At 43.5% G+C, this 7772-nt stretch overlaps 1 pseudogene; it reads right to left on the bottom strand.

Annotated features, from left to right (window-relative positions):
- Window positions 1-1863: 1863 nt before the first annotated feature.
- Window positions 1864-6419, bottom strand: LOC139447858 (mucin-21-like; annotated as a pseudogene).
- Between the last annotated feature and the right edge of the window lie 1353 nt (window positions 6420-7772).

Raw genomic sequence — 7772 nt, 5'->3', positions numbered from 1 at the left:
TCGACCTGGACTTGTAGTGTTGTTGAATAAGGGCGCCCTGTGCGGTGCCGATCATTCAAATGGTCTGAGCATAAATATTTTGTTCCATAAAATCACATAAAACACCTACTGCAGGGAATGCATGGTCCACGTGCAATGTGTCGGGTGTGTTTTAGCGTTTTGTTTTGGTTCTGAAACCGTTCTGTCTCTCTTAGTCAGTTTTCAGTGCTGATAATTCCTTTGACAATCTATCCACACATTTATATTTCATGTTCCACTACTTTACATGGAGAACATAATAATACAGTATCTTAAACGACATGATGGTGTAGCTCGATCATTTTATAACCGTCTTCGCCATGCTTGTGGTTTTGACACAAAGGTCTACCCATAGTATGACCCGGACTATGTTGAGGGCCCCATGGAAAATGATAAATACAAAATTCTTGGGAACAGGCCCATTTACAGCCTCAGACGTATCCAGGCCAACAAACCTGATCTTGTCCTTGATAAATCCAATGAAATCATTTATATCATTGAATTTTCTGTCCTCTTTGGCACTAATGTGAATGACAAGATTGAGGAGGAACATGGCAAATATGCGGACCTGGCTTTCGAAATGCCACGCTTGCATCACAGGTACCAAGTTGTCCAAGCCCCGGATTGTTCTTGAAGGATGCCAGCGATGGCGACAGCGTAAGGTCAGATGGTAGTCTGCAGTGGCTAATCCAGTGTCTACCGTGACTAAACCAGTGTCTACCGTGACTGATTCCAGTATCTATCGTGACTAATCCAGTGTCTACCGTGACTATCCTGTGTTCTGGCTGAGTAACACATGGCAGCTGTGGTGGCGGCGGCAGCGGTGATGTGAGTGGTCTCATAGCTGATGGTGTTGGTAATAAGCCATGGACGTGTTTTTTATGACGAATTAAGGCATCTCTTCTAGAAAATGTCTTCCCACAGTCTGAACACGATGTGGACTCCATGACGTCTTGCAAGGCAACTCAACCTTCAAGCATGGCCTTTCTCTTTTATCTTTTCTTTTCTTTTCTTTTCACTCACTTACTCACTCTGGATCTGGAGCTCGTTTCATTGGTGCACCCTTTGCCACGGTCGGACTTGGAGAAAGTAACATCACCAGCATTGCCATCGCCTCCTCCATGGCAATGCGACAGGTGCAAGGGGTGCCTGCCAGTATACGCCCTTGGCACAAAGGCACGGGATGGCACGTCAGTGTCTGTATCGTCACACTGTCCTGAAGGACACCTACGTGCGGCGTTTAAGCCACACAAGTAAGTGTCCTGTCAGGAGACCCTCAAACCAACACAAAGAACCCACCACCACCACCAACACAAACACCTTTACCCAAACCACAACCACCCCTTCTTTTGGCGTATAAAAAGGATTTTATAGGCGCTTCTTTCAATTTTGATATTTTCATATTGTACGAGCGCTTCTTATGGTCCCCCACCTCTCCGGAGTGAGTGAGTGAGTGAGTATTGCTGTACGCCAGCAATATCACGGCGGAGGACACCAGAAATGGGCTTCACACATTGTACCCATGTCGGGAATCGAACCCGGGTCTTCGGCGTGACGAGCGAACGCTTTTACCACCAGGCTATCCGACCGCCTCCACCTCCCCGGAAAACAGATGTGGCGTCCTCTTGGAGGTGCGCACGCCTCCTGGAAACGAACATGCGACCAACGGAACCGGAAAGGACGTCATCGCGCAAGCGCAGAACCCAAAGTGGTCTTGTAATCATGCCACCAACTACTAGCGACTAATCCAGTGTCTACAGTGACTAATCCAGTGTCTACCATGACTAATTGTGTCTACAGTGACTAATCCAGTGTCTACCGTGACTAATCCAGTGTCTACCGTGACTAATCCAGTGTGGTGACGAGCGTGATTTTCTTGCCAGTGAAGGATCAAACATGGACATATACTCTGTGTTGTCTGCCGAGACGAAGGCACTGGCGAGCTCCTCCTGGTTCCGACACTGAAGGATCAGGGATCTCAGGGAACTCAGGCGGGTCATGCCCCCTAGAGGAGTTCCAAAGAAGGTTATCCTGTGGTGGAGATTGAACCCATGGCAACAGCGAGTCTGCTGGTCCCGAACTCCGTGTTAAGGGCCATATCAAAGTCACTACCGTTTCCGTTGATGCCTACCGAAGCTAGTTTTAGTCCGGGGCTCCCACTGGCCACGTGCGCCTGTGTCGGGTGGTAGACGGCCTGGTGAGAGGCGTCGCCCTCAGGGAACAGCAGGATGCCACCGTCGTCCCTCAACAACATCCGGGACGTCATGTTGCCGTTGACGTCTGCCGCTGACAGCTGGATAGCAGAACACGGGACTGCGTCCTTCCGTCCCATGGTCACCCACATGTTGCTCAAGCCCCGGAAGGCCAGCACACGAGGGTTGTCCGTCGTGAGGCCAAGGCTGGAGTGCACTGTGAGGGTGGTGGTGATGATCTGGGTGAGGGAGATAGTCATCAGGGAGCCCAGGCTTGACACGATGTCGTAGTTAGCTAGTCCCCCCGAACAGAAGGGGGTGTCCGCACGTCCGCTGAACACCACGGACGAGTTCAGTTTACTGCTGCCCGATGACGTCACACTGACAGGAGATGGTGAAGCTGAACTTCCGAACTTTGAATTGTCAGAAGAGGAAGAATAGTGTCCCGTTGATGATCTCGATGTAGGGTCTGTGACGCCATTGTTGTCCGTGAAGTATCCACTAGACTTGTCTGTGACGTACCCACCATTTTTGTCTGACGTATCCACCATTCTTGTCTGTGACGTAACCACTAGCGCCATTGCTGTCTGTGACTGAACTGTCATTGCTGTCTGTGACTGAACTGCCATTGCTGTCTGTCACTGAACTGCCATTGTTGTCTGTCACTGAACTGCCATTGTTGTCTGTCACTGAACTGCCATTGTTGTCTGTCACTGAACTGCCATTGCTGTCTGTGACTGAACTACCATTGCTGTCAGTGTTGCCAGGTATCTGTTCCGAGGCGTTGATGCAGGCATCACTAAAGCAAAAGGCGTTTCATTGAAGACTATCATTGACCAAGGAGGTTCACTGAGTTAGGAACATATTACGGATCAAGGGAGGCTGTGAATGACTGTTAGGCCCAAGTGTGTATGACTGTTAGACCCAGGTGTGTATGACTGTTAGACCCAGGTGTGTATGACTGTTAGACCAAGGTGTGTATGAATATTTGGCCCAGGTGTGCATGGCTGTTTGGCCCACGTGTGTATGACAGTTAGAACCAGGTGTGTATGACTGTTAGATCAAGGTGTGTATGACTGTTTGGCCCCAGTGTGTATGACTGTTAGACCAAGGTGTGTATGAATGTTTGGCCCAAGTGTGTATGACTGTTTGACCTAAGTGTGTATGACTTTTAGACCCAGGTGTGTATGTCTGTTAGATCAAGGTGTGTATGACTGTTTGACCAAGGGGTGTATGACTGTTAGACCCATTCGGGTATGACTGTTACACTCAGGTGTGTATGACTGTTGTGCCAAGGTATCCATGAGTGCTAGACCCAGGTGTGTATTACTGTTAGACCCAGGTGTGTATGACTGTTACACTCAGGTGTGTATTACTGTTATGCCAAGGTATCCATGAGTGCTAGACCCAGGTGTGTATTACTGTTAGACCCAGGTGTGTATTACTGTTAGACCCAGGTGTGTATGACTGTTAGACCCATTCGCGTATGACTGTTACACTCAAATGTGTATGATTGTTAGACCCATTCGTGTATGACTGTTACGCTCTGGTGTGTATGACTGTTACACTCAGGTGTGTATGACTGCTAGACTCAGGTGTGTATTACTGTTATGCCAAGATATGCATGACTGCTAGACCCAGGTGTGTATTACTGTTAGACCCATTTGTGTATGACTGTTAGACCCCGGTGTGTATGACTATTAGACTCATTAGTGTATGACTGTTAGATCCAGGTGTGTATAATACTGTTAGACCCAGTTGTGTACGACTGTTACACTCGGGTGTATTACTGTTAGACCCATTTGTGTATACTTCTTAGACCCAGGTGTGTGTTACTGTTAGACCCATTTCTGTATGACTGTTAGACCCAGGTGGGTATGACAGTTACCCTCAGGTGTATAAGACTGTTTGACACAGGTGTGTATAATGCTTAGACCCAGGTGTGTACTACTGTTAGACCCAGGTGTGTATTACTGTTAGACCCATTCGTGTATGACTATTACACTCAGGTGTGTATGACTGTTGTGCCAAGGTATGCATGAGTGCTAGACCCAGGTGTGTATTACTGTTAGACCCATTCGTGTATAACTGTTACACTCAGGTGTGTATGACTGTTGTGCCAAGGTATGCATGAGTGCTAGACCCAGTTGTGTATTACTGTTAGACCCATTCGTGTATGACTGTTACACTCAAGTGTGTATGACTGTTGTGCCAAGGTATGCATGAGTGCTAGACCCAGGTGTGTATTACTGTTAGACCCATTTGTGTATGACTGTTAGAACCAGGTGTGTATGACTGTTACACTCAGGTGTATAAGACTGTTATACAGAGGAGTGTATAATTCTTAGACCCAGGTGTGTATTACTGTTAGACCCAATTGTGTATGACTGTTACACTCAAGTGTGTATTACTGTTAGACCCATTTGTGTATGACTGTTAGACCAATTTGTGTATGACTGTTAGACCCAGGTGTGTATAATACTTAGACCCAGGTGTGTATTACTGTTAGACCCATTTGTGTATGACTGTTAGATCCAGGTGTTTATGACTGTTACATTCAGGTGTGTATGACTGTTAGACCCAGGTGCGTATAATTCTGAGACCCAGTTGTTTATGACTGTTAGACAAAGTTGTGTACGAATGTTACACTCAGGTTTGTATTACTGTTAGACGCATTTGTGTATGACTGTTAGACCCAGGTGTGAATGACGGTTAGACCCATTTGTGTATGACTGTTAGACCCTGGTGTGTATACTATTTAGACCCATTTGTGTATGACGGTTAGACCCATTTGTGTATGACTGTTAGACCCTGGTGTGTATACCATTTAGACCCATTTGTGTATGACTGTTAGACCCATTTGTGTATGACTGTTAGACCCAGGTGTGAATGACGGTTAGACCCATTTGTGTATGACTGTTAGACCCTGGTGTGTATACTATTTAGACCCATTTGTGTATGACTGTTAGACCCATTTGTGTAGGACTGTTAGGCCCAGGTGTGTATAATACTTAGACCCAGGTGTGTATTACTGTTAGACCCAGGTGTATATGACTGTTAGACCCATTTTTGTAGGACTGTTAGGCCCAGGTGTGTATAATACTTAGACCCAGGTGTGTATTACTGTTAGACCCAGGTGTATATGACTGTTATACCGAGGTGTATATGACTGTCATACCCAGGTGTATAATGACTTTTTGGACCAAGTGTATATGACTGTTATACCCAGGTGTGTATGACTGTTATGCCCATGTGTGTATGACTCTAAGACCAAGATTGAAATGACTGTTAGAGCCAGGTGTTTATGACTGTTATAGACAGGTATGTATAATTCTTAGACCCGGTTGTGTATTAACTGTTAGGCGTAGTTGTGTATGACTGTTACACTCAGGTGTGAATGGTTGTTAGCCCCAGATATGTTGTTCAGTATTAAAATGAATAGTCTTTCAAAGGTCTTAAATCATTCATTTGATGGATCACTTTTTGTGGATGATTTTCACATATCATGTTGTAAAAACATGCATAGTATCGAAAGACAAATACAACTATGTCTAAATAAGATAAATAAATGGTCGTTAGAAAATGTTCTTAAATTTTTGAAAACCAAAACAAATTGTATACACTTTTGTAGGAAATACAAACCCCATAAAGACCCTGATTTAATTTTACATAGCACTCCGATATATAAGAGGCTGAGTTCTTGGGTGTTATTTTTTACCACCATTTAACCATTTTACCACAAATACAATATTTGAAAAATAAATGCCTGAAGGCCCTTGACCTACTGAAAGTTGTTCAAATTCCAAGTGGGCAGGGGATCAGAAAACCCTCCTTCAACTGTACAGAGCACTTATTCGCTCTAAACTTGATTATGGCTCCATCATCTATGGTGCAATCTGATATTTCTGCTGCTGAAATAAATCTTGAAAATAAAGCCCCCACTCAGCTTATGTCCTCTCCACCATGGCAGTTAGTAAAACCAGAAGTTGATCTAACATTTATTAAACTAAAGAAATCTGAAACAAATCAACTGATTTATCAACAACAATATAATGAATTCAGAAACTCATATGATACTTACAAATCTATATTTACAGATGGATCCAAGGATAGTGACGCTGTTGCAAGGGCCACTGTCACTGGATCCAGGACTATCCCCTCCAGGTTACCCGATAATAGTTCTATTTTCACAGCAGAGGCCAATGCCATTTAAACAGCCTTACAATATATTAGTAAACAGTCAAAATATAAGAAGTATATCGTGTTTTCTGATTTTCTTTCTTGCCTACAGGCCATTCATAACTTATCATGTCAACATCCACTGTTCATCAAAATTATTGAATTATGTAATGAACTTGCTACTGGCCAATACGACATCGTCTTTTGTTGGTTACCCAGCCATGTTGAAATCTATGGTAACACAATGGCTGAGGCTGCAGCTAAAGCAGCACTCAGCAAATCTGTGACACCACTGTAGCTCCAATACTATGATTACAAGCCAGTGATCAGATCCTATATCCGTGATCTGATGCAAAAGAAGTGGGACACTCAAGTAGATATCAATATATTACATGAAATAAAACCAAATATCGGTTACACCTACTTGGGCTGTCAGTCCAGATTTAAAGAGGTCATTGTGCGACGATGTCGTATTGGCCACAGCAGATATACCCACGAATATTTATTATAAGGTAAGGATCCTCCATTCTGCATCCATTGTGATGAAAGAGTCACAGTCAAGCATGTCCTGCTTGACTGCATTGATTTTTCCATCACAAGGGATAAGTATTTCAAAATAACATCAATCAAGGATCTTTTTAGCCAAAAACGTGCTCATTTAATCATGTCTTTTTTTAAAAGAAATAGAATTCATAGATAATTTTGATTATAATATACATAGTATAAAGTAGGTGATTTGTTTATTTGGTAGTTTGAATTCATACCTGAGATTGTTAGTGGCTCTCTTCCCAGGGGGTTGAAGTATCGTAAAACAATCGTCAACATGAGAGGGTACGTAAGTCCGGTATGATTCAAAGTATTTTTTCATTTCACTGTGATTTTAATCGCAGTATTTTTGTTGATTTTAACTGTTTGGTTAATCTTTCTGACCATCGGCAGTAGCCAGAGGGACAGTGTAAATCCTGCTGGGGTACCATGTAGGAAGCAGATGTACCGTAAGTCCGCAAGGTCCCTAGTATGGTGGCCTAACTTTGGTTGCTGGCAATCTACAGCCCGTGTTTATAATGTGTCATCTGTTATAATCTGATCATTTTATTGTTCTAAAACAAGTTTTACAATTATAATCTGTAATATATTGCTGGTTGTTGTACAGTTGACAGTTTGTTTAAATATAATATATGTAGGCTACCACTTGTGAGGATAAGTCACTTTAGTTCTTTTATGAGAGCTTCATTTAACTTCTCTACTTTCTTTTTCTTCCTGGTTAATCATCCGGGTTTTAGTCAGTGCATGGACAAGCACGTGGATGTAAGCAGAATGACATGAACTTGTGTAGGGTGTAAAGGGCCCATAAAATTTGTAAGTATTAACAAAATATATAAG

The sequence above is a fragment of the Haliotis cracherodii genome, unplaced genomic scaffold (assembly GCF_022045235.1).
Source record: "Haliotis cracherodii isolate W230 unplaced genomic scaffold, xgHalCrac1.p SCAF_7, whole genome shotgun sequence".
Classification (NCBI taxonomy): Eukaryota; Metazoa; Mollusca; class Gastropoda; order Lepetellida; family Haliotidae; genus Haliotis; species Haliotis cracherodii.
The sequence above is the reverse complement of the archived record's forward strand: the minus strand, read 5'-3'. Positions and strand labels throughout refer to the sequence as shown.